The sequence below is a fragment of the Apteryx rowi genome, unplaced genomic scaffold (assembly GCF_003343035.1).
Source record: "Apteryx rowi isolate R43461 unplaced genomic scaffold, aptRow1 scaffold_279, whole genome shotgun sequence".
In the NCBI taxonomy this organism is placed as follows: Eukaryota; Metazoa; Chordata; class Aves; order Apterygiformes; family Apterygidae; genus Apteryx; species Apteryx rowi.
The window spans coordinates 543,833-558,748 of NW_020449185.1; the positions used below are offsets into that span (position 1 = coordinate 543,833).

The following is a 14,916-nucleotide window of genomic DNA, read 5'->3' on the forward strand; positions in this document are numbered from 1 at the left end:
GCTCCGGGCGCCCCGCGGAGGGGACGGCCGTTGGGGCCGTTGGCGGGAGGGGTCACCTGATCGCCCGCGCGTCCCCGCCGCGGCCTCGCTCTCTCCCGGCGYAGGTCCCGCGCAGCGCGGTTGAAAGCGTCACGTGGCTGCGCCCGCCGCCAGTCATAGAGGCAGGCGCGGGAGGGTAGAGCGGCCTCGTGCTGACGAGCTCCCGCGCCGCCATCTTGGTTGTGGGCAGGAGCTGTAAGGCGGCGCCTCGACCGTTGCTCTGGCGCCGCGCGCGTGAGGTGGCTGCGCCCGATCCGGCCTCGTCCCGTCACCGCCGCTCCCGGGCCCTCGCCGCAGGGGGGACGGTTGTGGTGCCCCCACGGGAGAGGAACCCGGGGCCGCGGAGGGGCGCTGCCGCTCCCCGCCAGGCGTGCGGTGCGCCTCGGGCGTCTGCCGCCGCCGCCGGAGAAGGCGGAGAGGAACGGGAAGGTGGCAAAAGTTGCTGGCGGTGAGGACAGCCAGGCGGTCAGGGGCACAGAGGTGCTCTGGTGCGCCCTGAGAACTGGGAGTGAATCAGTGAAACGCCACCGTAAAGACGAAGTGAAGTCTTGCTCCCTAGCAACCCAAGTGGCATGTTTACTGAGTGAAAACAGGGCATTTTGGAGCAAGGCTATCCAGGTATTGGGGATGTTTTTCCTTAGATACGAAGTTCTTGTCAGATGGAAGCAGCGATCCCCCGAGCTTCCATCTTTAGAAAAGGTGGAAACTGCATCAGAGTCTCCCGTCTCCACTTTTTTTTTTTTTCTGCTAAAAGCCTCACCGCTCCATCCTACATTTGCCAAATCTCTGCTTACTGCTTTCTTCTGACTTGATCTGGAGACTTGATGGACTGCTTTACATCAGGGGAGTTTCAGGCCCATTTAGAGAAGTTGCAGCAGAGCAGTGCTGAGGGACAGGATTGCTGCTTTGGCCTTGCTTGCTGCAGCCCCCGTTCCCCAGTAAGGTGAGCTGCACTTTCATTTGCTTGGTTTTGGCAAAGATACTAGATGCTTTCTGGAACAAAAGCTTTGGCCATATCAGCTTGGGAGAAGTAATTCCCTGGTACCAGGTGCTTCTCCTTCATAAAAATTCTAAAGCAGCAAGGCGTAATTATTTTCCTACTCAGTAATATATTGCTAAATATATATCCTACTCCTCAGTAATATATTGCTAAATACCAAACAGATGAGTCTAATTCTGCCTTGGACTGTACCAGGAAAAATTCAGAGTAATGCCAGTTGGATACGGATCATTATTCCACACTCACTCCAGTGGTCATTAAGAGCAGAATCTGTTCCCATAGTTTCTTTCTGCTTATATACATTCCTCCCCTGATATTACACGAATATATTTAATTGTATGAATATTCAGTGTTTTTGAATTTTGCCCTTGACTGCTGTTTGCCACACTTATCCAATACGTTCACTGAAACTAATGAACCATGCAGTATTGTTTTTCCTGAGTTGTTCTGTGGTTTTATCTTAGTGTGGGAAATGAAGAGTCTGAAAATCCTCCATCAAATCTCAGATTTCTAGGACAGGTTTCAACTTGTTAGATCCCACTTGTATAAAGGGTATGCTGGAAACGCAGCTGCTTCTGGGGCAGGTATGAGGTGGAAATTGTATTACATCACAGTGAAGTGGAAGGGGAATTTTTGAAGAAAAAGAAGTAGCACATGTAAAGCCCCTAGAAATTAGCAGACTTTAAAGCTAGGAGAAACAATCATAGTTATCTTGTCTGACCTCATAACTTCCCTGAGTTATTTCTTCTTTGAACTAGAAAAGGCCTTCCCAAACTGATCTATGTCCAGGATAGCATATGAGGTTTTACCACCTTTTTTGTAGGTGGTCCATTGCACCTTGTTCAGTGGCAGAATTTAAGGACTCATTTGTTGTGTGTGCCACTCTGCTTTATAGTTTCCTTGACTTGCCTGGAAACCTCAAGACTCAGGAAAAATTTTGAGAGTTCTCAGGTGTCATGAATTCAGACAGTTCGTAAACCTTTGCTTTAGATCATAGGTTTTAGAATGACAGCAGTCAGGACCTCTGTTTTTCTACATTGCAAATACTTAAAAAGTTGACTGTCAGTCTGGCTGGTAATCAGGTCAGTCTGTCCTGGGGCAAATGAAGGGAGGGGAAAACCACACTAGGCTTTGAAACAGATTTAAAAAAATCTAAAGTAAGTTAAAATGCCACTAAAATTCTCCTACCAGTGCTTAGGCTTCTCCTTTTACCATACTTTGATGCAAAATGATATAAGAGGGTGGTTTATTTTTTTTTGTTTACGTTAGTGGAAAATGGTCAGTATTGTGGTACTGATAACAGGCGCTGGAACAAATTTAGCAACTAATTGCTCCCCTAATTTAAAGTAAAATTCAGAGTTTCTTGACCTAGAACTCAGTAAAAACTCCACAAGGTTTCCATATAAGAACACACACACCAAACAAACCCTTTATAAGGGAGCAACCCAGCAGGAAATTGCTCTTGAAGAGCCCTTCCACTCATCATTCATAGACTAGTGCAAACCAGGGAGGTTAACATACCATCTAATTGACGGGATTCGTGTTCTCTCACAAACGTGATGAGTAACGCACGTGTGCTGAATCGAGCCAGGTGAGTATTGTTCCTTCTCCAGCTTATTATTAACTCCTTGTTGTATAACGTACTTGAAATAAGTTTGTTCTGTGGTAATTTAATGCGTGGGTGGATAATATTTGTATGTGACTAATGTTAACTGTTACACATGCTTCTCTTTTATATTTGAATTGAAATTAGAGAACAAAAAATGTATTCTGTCCACCTCGTCTTGCCCCCTGCTTAATGCAGACATGTTCCCTAGAGTAGGTGTTTTACACATTTTGTCTGTTCTAGTTTTGAAAGGCTCTGGCAATGGGGCTTAACCTGAAGAAAGGAGCTCATTACAGAGGTGTGTTTCCTGATATTCTGGCTTTATTTGCCATCTTTTTTAGTTAATCCCATCATCTGTTCACATGTGTCCTTGAGACCATTCAAAATATTTTCTCTTTCCCATTGGTAGGCCTAAAATCTCAGTACATAGCTGTGTTTTTTTGTCCACTGTTTTTATTCTTACTAAACCAAACTGCATTTTAATTGTGATTTATCTTCAGTCCTCTACAGGCCCATTTTTGCAACTTAAAATAACTGTATTTCCAGAGGAAAAAAAACAAAAAAACAGGGATTTTTAGAAGTTCAGCATTGCATTTATTTTTAAAGCATTACAGAAATTCAGGCCTTAAGTGTGGAAAACCTCTGCACACTCCTGTGAAAGTGCATACCTCTCCCTGATTTCCTGCTCCTACCAAAGGAGTCTCCAACTCTCCAATTTGAATTTTGCAGGAACTGCAGAGTTGCTGTTTCTCAGGACAGCGAGTGAGAATGGAGTCCTGGAGCCCTCTGGTGGATGTATGTAGAAAGAAGACAGCTGAAAATGTGAGTCATTAAACCCTGGAAATGCATTGCCGTATTCTCCTATTTATTTCTCAGTTGATTACAACTGTACATATACACCAGTACATATACTTAATTTTAAATCCAAAAGGGGTTTCTTTCTGTTGCTCCTGAGAGAACTCATATTGCAATTTCAGAGTCTCACAGGTAAATGAATCTGCATCTTGACATTACAATTAGATTTTTTTAGAGTCTTTTTGTCTTTACTCTTCCTTGGTAACAAGAAGCGCTATGTGAATATTTCCTTGGTTCTTTCTGTCACTCTGTGCCTCCTCTGCTTTACTGCTATATGTACATTTTATCACAATTACAAAAGTCTTGCAGACAAGTAACAGACAATTCTAAAGATGTCTCTGACAAAAGAATCTATTTCATTCCTGTATTGTGGCTTATTTAGCTTGCTAGTGTTCATAGGTATAAAAACGTTTTTGTGACAGAGAAATGAGCAATTCATCTAAAAATAAAAAACAAAGTAAGTGAATAATAAGTAAATGAGTAATTTGTCTATCATCTTTCTGTCAGGGAACTCATTATGCTTTACTTTTTGTCTTTATCATCATTTTATTTATGGAGCACTGAAGGATAACATGTATTTCAGTATGAGTCTGTGGCAGAGCCAGAAAAAGGAATCAGGAATTTGGGCTCCCTGACTCTTTTGCTTCTCTAACAAGCATGCTACTTACAACCATTCTTGAGGATATGCAAGAAGGAAATGTTTGGGGGTCAAAGTCATTTTTTCAGTCTCTGATTGTGAGGTGTTGAACAAAGCCAGGGAAGTATAAGGAGCCAGGGTGCCTGGAGCAATGGTTTTTGGTTAAAAATGAAACATGCTGTGCTGTTTTTGAGCTGCTCCATCGACTTGGCTAACCTTAAAGGAGCAGTAAGAATATGACACTGAAGAGCGCTAAAAAGATAGATTTTACAGATACTATTCTCCAAAAGGCACTTGATGCTGTTATACAGGATGATGATGTACTTAAGCCAGTGAAAAAAATAATTCTAAGGTTGTTTGTAGTTACAGCAAAAAGTCAAACGAGAACTTTCCAGCTGATGATGTCAGACGATCCCACTGCTACGAGGAGCTTTTAGTCTTTCAAGTATTTGGAATATGGTGTACTTCTGGGTGCAGATCTTTAAGTGCTGTGAACTCTATGTAGGGCAGTTTTTCTGAGCTTCTTGTAGGTGTAGCTAGTCGGTTAGCTAAGACTAAGTACTAGTCAGCTAGCTCAGACTAATAGTACTAAGACTAGCTACTGGTCTTAGTACTATTTCTAGTCTTGGACAACAGTCAACCATCAATGGATGTTCAGTTGTACTGAAGTAACTGACATTTGCAGCATCAAAACTGTTGTGACTTCTTGCATTTTATTTGTGAATGCGGGTTCTGCTGCCAGGATGAACCTTTTGGCCCTAGAATATTTCTTAGACATATGCCACAGTAGCTGTTGGACTCTTTGCCAGACCAGGGCCAAACTGTTTTACATTTAATTTACTGCAAGCTTGTTAGTTTGTCTGTTGTGTTTTATAGATACAATATTGACAGGATCTATTTTTCTATTGCATTCATATGTGAAAAGTCACTTTTGTGTTCTTTTTTTTAGCAACTAACTCAACCAGAATCCAAATGTGAGAGCTTTCCCTACTTTAAGAAATGGAAAATTGTGGTACACATCAATCTGTATTTAAACATGCTTCTGAATTTTCGTAAAAATTGCCTGATTTTTGCAGTTGGCAGAACTAAAATATGGAGAGGATTGGGACATGATTTAAACACCGTCTTACGGCTAGCTCTGATTTCTTTTGTTCGGGTGTAAAGGGAGAAATCTAACTAAACTTTTTCTGTACTGGAAAGATTCTAATCCTCACACCCTCTAATGCCTCTTTGGGCATTATCCTCGTTACACAGGTGGATAAAGTGAGGCTAGTAACACTTGACCTTTCATGTTGAAACACTTTGAGATCTGCTACTGAAAAGCGTACAAAAAGCTACATACTTCTTATTATAACTATGTAGCTTTTCTTTTACCTGTTCAAGCACTTCATCTCAAGAAGACTGAAAAGAGAAAACATACTCAGCTGAGATAATGTACCTGCCTGCAGAGCATTTTGATTAAATTGTGCACCATAAAATTATATTTGAGTAAATCATGCAACAAAAAAATGAATGCTGCCTTCAGGATTTCCCTCAAGAGCTCTAGGCAATTTGTGGTTTTTGGATTCTGCTGGCTGGTATTTTTGGCCAAAATATTCCTTGGATGTGGAGAAAGGACACAGGGTGTATCAGGTTCCTTGTCTACTTTTGATGCCTTGATCTGAAAGGGTTCTGCTTTGCAGACTTGACTGGCACGTAGAAGAAGAGGAAAAATGAGCTAGAAAAATTGGGGTTGGGAGACAAAATTGTTCTAAGCAGTAGTAAATGAAAGTTGCAGTGTCTGAGAACAGACATGGCCTTTGGAAATGCTTAGTACTTTTGATCTGGTTTCCATGGGTGCATATTAGTAAAAAACACTTTAAATAGCATACAGGAGAGGGTTAATGTTACATGGAGCTTGCCCTCTTCTAGTTTGGGCTGTATAGATATTACCCTCTTCACAGAGCATGGCCTGGTTAACTAGGATAAGAGTACTCATTATTTCACTGCACTACCGCTTCCTCCCCATGGAATCAATGAATCCTGCAGYTGATGAGGAAAGTAAACTGATTCCCTTGAAGCAGCCCAGTTATTTTGCTCGTTGTCCAAGGCAGAGCCCTTGTCTGTGGTTTCAGGGCAGTGGGTGGAATAATCTGTGTGAGAACAGGTAGAGCAGTGCAACTGTGTCGATGAAGGGTAGTGCAGCAGCTGAGCACTAGATGCCACTCTTAGGCCACAGTAAGAGCTTTGCAAGGCTGCAGCAAGAGCCATCCTGGTGGGGAAGGACAGGAGCATTAGCTCCCAGAAAGCTCTGTGTGGGAGGGAGACAGGCCATGCTCCTTGCATACCCTTCCAATGACGCTAACAAAACAAATAGTGAAAAGGTGAATCAGGGGCCATCGGCAGTGGATTCAGCTGCCTGTGAGTCAGGTCAAGCAGCAGGTGCTTCAGGTGGGAACTGAACCTCCAGAGTTAGCAAATAATCTCCCAGCTTCAATGGTTTAGTACACAGGTGTCCTTAGTTCTGACCTGTTAGCCAGATGGGCTCGGAAGAAAGGAGGAAGGGCAAGGTGAAAGGACAGGTGTAGCTCAGTTGGTGGAATTCTGAGAGTTTAGTGGATGATCCCAAGGCTTGTGGTTCTTACTGCATTTCTACTGGTACAGTCAAGGTACAGGATTTAGTCCCTCTGCAGGCAGGTTTATAAAAGCCTGTGGTCAGTAGAAGAGTGCTCCCTCACCATTCCCATACATGTCCTAAACATTGCAGCACTGTACTGAGAACTAGACATCAAAATTATCTACAGTCACACTAAACTAATACTGGGCATGAGTCACAACCCTCAGTATGGAATTTGTGCAGCTCAGAAAATTCAGGAGTGTCTGGATTATGGTTTAAATTGTCAAGATAAAAGCTAGCTGTGGAGTCTGGATTCAGACTGACTGAACTGTGAACTGAAGTTTTGATGGGGCAATATCTTTTCTGGGAACTGAGTCTGCTTTACCTAGCAATTTGAAAGCGAGCACTTTGTGTAAATGGCCCAAACCATATATCTCTTAAAAATACTCTCTGTTCATACAATGTGGTGTTAGCCAACACGAACATATTGTTTTGAAGTGTGGAAGAAGTTTCTTGAATGGGGATATCAAGGAGAGAAGGAGATTCTTGTCACTGACTAAAATGTAAGTCTGAGTAGGTGCTTCAGCATCTGAACCTGCTGGAGTTCGCGGTATTTCTGCCTCATCATCCAAGTGTTTTATGTGTGTGTGTGTGTGTATATATATCCTTTTCTGTAGAAGGATTTACCAATGCAATCGTAGAGTCTTCAGTTTAACTGTGTGGCTTGTTGTGCTCAGCTTTGAAGATGAGTACACGCTGATCAGGAGGAAACAGGAAGGGGTAAATGCTGGTAAAACTCCTGGTTATTGATGCGTGTTATTCCTCTTTCAATTAGTTTGTATTTCTACATAATTAGGAATAGTGTGCAATGCATTGTTAAGTGAATTATGTTGGCCTCAAATAGCAGTCTTACAGAGAAAAAAAAGACCTTCACTGCTATCACTTAAAGGATTTTTTTTAAAGTGGGGAATAGTAGAGGCACATATCTTGAACCTGAGTTTTTTTGGGTGCCTCCTGAGGACACTAGCATTGATTTGGTGATATGTAGTCTTGTGCAACCCTCCCATCTAAACTATGACTGGATCTAACCTTGTTACAGTAGAGGTCTGTGTGGGAATTTGACATGACAGACCTTAAGTACTCAAAAAGAATTGCTCTTGGCAAAGCGCTAGTATAATGCCTTATCTGACTGTTTCGTCCTCTGTACCAATTGGTCTGTACAAAGAATAAATATGTTACAGTTACTTGCAGAAGAAATTTCTCATTTAGTTCAAATGGTAGAAGATTGTCTTTTTGGTGCTGAAGATCCTATGTTTGGTCCCTGCTGACCAGGTTAAACATGTTACATGGGGGTCATGAACCTTACTAGTGAAATGTAGCCAGCACAGGCTAGAAATACTGCAGCAGTTCAGCAGCCTGGCAAAATGGTTTTCAGTAAGAAGTAGCAGAAAGAAATGTTCTGTTTCTCCTGCCACTCCTCTACCTCTTGGAGAAGTTACTTTCTGGCAGAGTGATTTGTGTGAAAGCTTATATATATTTCTGTATATTTGGGAGTGTCTAAGTGTATATTGTCCTATGGTTGTCTAACCTCTCTAACTAATCTGTCTAGGGAGTTCCCTAGGAATGTGAATTAAAGCCTGTATAGTTATCTAACTTGATGTTGGGTCAGTTTCTGTTTTCATGAACCTGAATTTAAATGCAAAAGTGACTACTCTGAAGTGAAGTACTCTCAGGTATTAAGGAAAGAGTTTGGTCTTCTGTATTTAAATTACACTACCATTGCCACAACACAATCTTTTATCCATGAAACCACCCAGGTCTTAACCTGGAATTTTGAGGTTTTCTGTCAGCAATATCCATCTTCTGGGGCCCTCCTCATATTAGCATTGATCTACAGAGGAAATAGAGAACATGGCTGTGTTATTATATTCTCAGCTGCAATTTCTGTTCCAGTGATTGAGTGTACATACAGAATTTTTGAAACATGGCCATTCTAACTTATTTTGTCTTCCTGTCAATAGCATGGCACTTGTCCAAATTATGGATCGATATCAGCTGATCTTTTATGTTAAACTGTAATGAAGTTGCCTCTCTTATTGGAGATGTGATCTTGCTTCAGGCAATGCTTTTAACTGAGAACTTTTGGAATGGGAGTGGGGAAGAGGGGAAACAGAGGTGGAGGAAAGATGTGGGGAGGAAAGAGTGAAAACTAGGGGAGGGATAGTAGGAGAAAAAGAAGTAGGTAAAAAGAAATAAGAAAAGAGCAGGGACTGGGTTATGCAGAAAACTGGCTTGTTAGGACTTCTAATAGCATGGGTAAGAACTGTTAGTCTCTCTCTTTTTTTCTTTTTAGTACAGTCAAAAAGCCAGTGGTAGACACTAGCAGTGAAATAAGTGGGATGAGGCAAGGTGCAGGGAATAGGAGATGGAAAAGAGGTATTAGATCAGCCTGTCTTCCACTTGCAGGGGAGTAGTACGGGCTCATCTCTACAGTGTCTTCTCTAGGTCTTTACCTAGCTCTGAAGAGTTTCAGCCCTGTTTAGTAGCTGTAGCACGTAGGTGAATGCTTATTGCTTTATAGTGCTGCCCCTGCTTTTACTTTAACTCTTTTTCATTTTCTTGGAAAAAATGTAGAGCAGACCTTTAGTAATCCCATTTCTAGGGGAAAGAGTTTGTGGAAGAAAGGGAAGGTATGTTAGACTTTTGGGAGAAGAGTCTATGGGAGATTATACTAATTTTGTTCTGTAGGGAAAAACAGCAACGTTTTTGAAACTGAGAAAGTCAGTGGCTGAAGTTGATGCACGTTTTCCTTTCCAGGAGCAAAGTGATAATGATAATTTAAATCTTGATGAGGCATTTAAGAAAAGGTTTGTCTCATTCATGGCCTCTCCCACAGCTGTGTCTGAGTGACTCTCTGTTGCTTCTCGGTTTTGTTTACTATGGCTATGTCTAAGCTGGAGAACCCAGAAATGCTTCCAAGTCCAAGGGTGTCTTGTTTGTGTCTTTGCCTTATATGGGAAGGGAGCAGTGAGGCTTGAGTGTACACCAGCCTCCCTTCCCCTTAGTTTCTCTGTGGAAGCAGTTAGGTACATCAACAGGGAGGGAGCTGTGGAACATGCCAGCCTGGTCTCTGAGCGGCCGACAGGTGGATCAGGATCCTGGGGTGTGTTGCAGCATGCACCTTTTGCTTAGACTAAATGCAGCCAATGTTGCTTTCTGACTCTCCTTTCTAGAGAATATGTGGAGTTCCCTGGAGCTATCCTTCCTCTGAAATCTGCCTTGATATGTAGTCCCAACCAGCAGAACTTTAGTTTTACAAAATGGTATATAAGAGGTTGTTATTTCTTATCTTCTCTTCCTCTTGTCTTCATCTCTTTCAGTCCTACAGGGCAGGGTAGGAAAAATAGTACCAAACCACATCCGTACAGGTATGTATGCTTTTCACCTGCAAGGGTCTTCTCTAATACTTTCTTGCTTCATTATCTCAGCCTCCTCCCTTAGAAGGATGTTTTACTGCTGTTTTGTCCTGGCACTTTCAGTAATTGTTATGAGTGAATTATATGAAAATACTATTAGGAAAAAAAAATTCTAAACAGTCTTACTCCCTCAGTGCAAAGGCAGAAATACAGTTTGCAATAAAGAGAGAGGGAATCTCTGTGTGAGAGTCATCCTCAAACTGGAGTAAGAGCTCCAAGCTCCAAGAGCTCTGCTTAATTAAGGGTATTTTGTAGCAGGCCTAGGCTTTTTCTCCTTGTGTGAGACTCACATTCAGCTTGTTCTTTATTCTCTTCCTCTTTTTCCATATTATGCTATACAACAGTTTCTGCTCTCTTTTTCCTTATTCCCCCCTTCCCCTGACCCCAACTATACCAGTTTATAGCTTTTCTTGGATCAGGAAGCTGTGTGTGTATATTTCATCTATCTAAATGTTGTTACTGCTCTTATTTACTTTATAGGAATGTCTAGAATCACCCATACAAATCCAGAGTGTTGGATTTGAGAAACACACAATAAGATCTTCATAAGGCTTGAAAACTTTATGATTGGATAGGAYTGATTATTAAAATTGGGATAAGTACAAGGAATCAAGGAACAGAGTAAGTGACCTGTTCACTGTCAGAGAATTGTAGCTGAGCTTGGAACTGAGTTTGAGTTGCATAGTCTCATTCGGACATCTTTAAATCCAAGAATGTTCTTCCCTTCTTGGAACCTTAAGCAAAGCAAACACAAGTAAGACTTCTTCATTTCAATATAATGTAAGAGTGAATAAAGAAGTTAAGACTGTGTGGCTAAATTAGTCAAGATGCTTTAGAAGTTTTAGTCCCTGGGATCCAACTCATCTTTGATTACTGGGTCCCTATGATTTAAAAAAAAAAAAAAAAAAAAAAAATCCTATATTTTTTAACCCCTAAATTCCAAAGGTTGGCTAGCTATAACTTTGGAGACAAATTTATAGTACTTACGTGCCTCCAAGCCTATAACAACTAAATATCTCAAGAGATTTTCCCTGTTTATAGGGCCCAGGTAAATGAGGGCAGCRTTGTTATACCCGTTCTACAGGTGGGGAACTGAGGCACAAAGATGCTAATGATACTACCAGAGTGTAAAGCTGGATGGGAAACACTTTTCCTGTTCTGTGGAAAAAGTCTGAATTCTGAGAAATCTTCTCATCTAGAGCAAGGATGAGAAGTTAAAATTGTGAGCACTTTAAAAACTGAAATTACCCCCCTGCCCAACAGTAGTTTGTGTCTGTGGAGAGATTTCAAGATTTTGATCTTAAAACACTTCGTTTCCATTTGACAGTTTTTAAAAAATATAGATAAGTATTAAAAAAAACATAATTATGACTGTGAAAACTGGAATTTTTCATGCAAACTTAAAAATTTTTTCAAATGTTTTAATTAGTGTCATTTGTCAAATGACAGCTTCAGCCTAAAAAGCATGTCAAAGAAAAAGTCTAAGCAGCTACAGTTCCTGGCGGAGCAAGTATGGGGAAGCCATATCTTTTGCAACCTATATTACTGCTTTAATCACTTCAATAATATAAACAGAGAACTAGGGACTTGTACCTAGCTTTTGGTGTAAATCAGCATAGCTGCTCTTATGTCAGTGAGATCTGTCTGAAAATCTGCTCATAAGTGTGCCACCAAGCTGCATTATTTCTTTCTAAAGTGAGAAAACACAAAAAGCTATATAAAAGTCAATAAATTGTAATGACTGGAGACAGTACTTTCGTCATCTGATGCAAACCTGGAAGGGAAAGTCAGGAAACAGAGCTGGAAGAGGCACGTAAAAGGAAAAAAAAAATCCAATTCCCAAAACCCAACAAAGAAATCTCATCCGCCACCCCCAGCCCCCACTAAAAACTCATTTTAAGAGACCCAACATTAGTCATGAAGCAGATGCTGGCAATGTTACTGCTCAGCAGGAGACTGTGAACATATGTCCCAAGTCCCACACTTTATGTGACTATTTACACAAGTGCAAAGTAAATGGAACCTGTTAACCCTGTTAACTGGTACTCATTGGTACACAGCATCTACTTGCTTTGCATTAGTATCAGGAGCAGCAGGGTAGGAGTGAGCAAGGCTTAGAGAATCCAGCCCAAGGAAAACCAACCAGATTATTGGATGTTAAAGTATGATTTTTCCAATAACTAATCTGTTGGTTTGCTTGCAGAACCAAAAAAGTGGAGGATACGGAGCAAGGGCAGAGGAGAATACTTTTAGTTTAAAAAAGATATTTTCTTTGGCCCGAAATGTTCATGTTTATTGTGATTAAAAAAAAAAAAGGTAAATCTGAATTAAATTTTAAGAAAGTAATACAGCTTTGAGTTTAAAGGGAACACATTTCGTATTCAGAATGTCAAATTGAATCATTTAGACTTTCAAAAAATGAATTCTTGGCTGAAATAAATAGACAATTTTGAAAATAAATTTGGAGATTATTCCAGTCAACATAAATCTGCATTTTAAGTTCTTGCTCAGTCATTTCATTTTAGACAAAAAAAAAAAATCACTTTACATTGTGTATGTTTAATTTCTGAACTGTTTCATATAGGGAATAGATGTCAACTCATGCCATTATGTACAAACTATCTAATAAGGATAGATAGATTGTGAAAGTGGGAGGTGGTAAGTTCAATCATAGTTTAATTTTACTGATAATGAGAGAGTTGTACCATCAATCAATTTGACCCACTACTTTGGAGATTAGAAGTCAGATTTAGTACCTGGTGTCAAAAAAGGGTGCACGGTTATGACTGCAGGAGCTCTGTATGGGAGAATCATGTATGTTACAAGGGAACAAAGAATGATAGAATTGTAGTTCAGGGCCTTGTCTGCCTTCTATTAGCAAATATGTTACCATAACTGATTTAAATCCATTCCTGGAAAAAGTTCAATTGATTCCAGTGGCTTTCCACCAGGGGTGAATTTGATCTTGCAATTTTCATAGATTTCAAACCCAGAAGGACTATTAGCTCATCTACTGTGACCTTCTGCATACCATAGACTGTAGATTTTCACCCAGTTATTTCATCATCAAACCTAGTAACTGGTATGCTTTGAAAAAAAGGGTACCTTTCTTGGCTGAAAGGTTTCTAGTAATGGAGGAAATACTACTTCTGTTAGAAGTTTGTTCCAGTGATTAATCATTCTTTTTCTTGAACAAGGCTGGGACTCTGGTCCTGCTCCTAATTCTGTTGCTTGCTGTGGCAGTCAGACTGTCTCTCAGTGTTATTTTTCCTGCTTATAACATGAAGATTTGATATTTAATCTCATCTGTAAAGAGACTTAAAATATGCAACAGAAGACTGACAAATGTGAGTAAACTATCACTCTGTGCTCTGCTCTCATATATTTTTTGCTCTTCTGCTTTTTCCATTTTGCTTTCTCCATCCATGTCTTGTTGATATTTTCACTGAATGCAGTAAATGATGTTGTGCTAACCTACTGTCTTCTGATTATATCTACTAAAATTTTGCATACATTAAAAAAAATACAAATTAAAACAATATTAGGGATAATCACATATATTTGAACAGAGAAAATCCCAAATTAGCCTTGCGTTTATCCGTAACAGAGCACTTCAAGAACATGTTTTAAGTTGCTGTTATTTACAAAGCTTTGTAATGGGACATAAGGATCAGAAATTTTTTTGTTCTATGTTATATTTCAGCTTTCTTTTAATAATACTGTGGCAAATCTGTCTGCTGACAATCTCATACCTGTATCACTTTGGCTTCAGGGATTTTCATGGCAACGCTGAAGTTGAAATTCAGATTTGGCTATAAGCACATGGTTTCAAGTGCCCAGATCCGGAGGTGTATAGGGCTTGTGATGTACAACATTTATGGTTCTGCCCAGGAGAGCTTGTGGCCTGCAAGTTCATTCACTCCCATGACAGCTCCTTACACTAGGGTAAGAATTCTTCTTGTATATAAAAGATGCTTAGCGGTAGCCCCAGCATGCACATCTCGGTTCTCTAAAGGACCCTATATGGACCCTCTGACTGGCTGTGAGGACCAGGGGCAGGATTTGGGACTCTGTTCCGGTTTCTTTTCTGTGAAGTGATCTTAAATTAGTGAATCAAAATCCAGAACTGAATCCAAATGTTCCCAGAGTGAAGAATGTTTGAGTTTGGTCCTTCTATGCAGACTTTGAGCTGGGAACCTGGATCCATGGATTTGGTTCTAGCTTATCTTCAAGTGAGGTATTTGCAGTTCTCAGTGCCAGTATAAGAAAGAACTAACTACTGTTTTTCTTGTTGATAAATTTTAAGGACAGGGACTGATTGTTGCAGACTCTGTAAAGAAGGAGCCTTAGCTAAATGTGACCTATGGGATATAGGTACTTCATTAGGGTTCAGTATTATGGTGGCAGGTACCTTTTAATAGGTACCTTATCTAAAGTTCAGATTTTATGGCAAATGGAGGCTCTAGCTTCCCAGTGTGATCTGCTGTCAGTAATGATGTCACGGGCATGAATATCTTGAGGCATATATATCACTGACAGAAAAAGCTTGGGGAGAGGGTGAAGCGCCTCTGCTTCTCATCTTATTTTGGTATTTTATTAGATGCTTAGGATCAGTTTCATCCCTATTGCTTCTGTGAACAATATGAGGATCTTGCCTGCAGACCTCCGTAGATCTCAGTGTGCTGGCCTTACCATGGCTTGGCCCCC

At 40.6% G+C, this 14,916-nt stretch overlaps 1 protein-coding gene and 1 long non-coding RNA gene across 8 annotated transcripts in view; one reads left to right on the forward strand and one right to left on the reverse strand.

The window, feature by feature from the left end:
• CUEDC2 (CUE domain containing 2) overlaps positions 1-165 on the reverse strand; it is a 15,035-nt gene extending 14,870 nt beyond the window's left edge. For 2 of the 4 annotated variants that reach the window (XR_003253977.1, XM_026068727.1), the window contains exon 1: positions 57-165. The gene's annotated coding sequence lies outside the window, so the exon portion shown is untranslated. The remainder of the gene's footprint in view (positions 1-56) is intronic. The other 2 variants (XM_026068724.1, XM_026068725.1) reach the window with 2 other exon arrangements.
• Positions 166-288: 123 nt separating this feature from the next.
• Positions 289-14,916, forward strand: part of LOC112967521 — a 91,299-nt gene continuing 76,671 nt past the window's right edge. For 2 of the 4 annotated variants that reach the window (XR_003253981.1, XR_003253978.1), the window contains exons 1-2: positions 289-2,630; positions 3,375-3,467. This is a non-coding gene — a long non-coding RNA (uncharacterized LOC112967521). Of the gene's footprint in view, positions 2,631-3,374; positions 3,468-5,086; positions 5,320-14,916 lie in introns of those variants that run through there. The other 2 variants (XR_003253979.1, XR_003253980.1) reach the window with 2 other exon arrangements.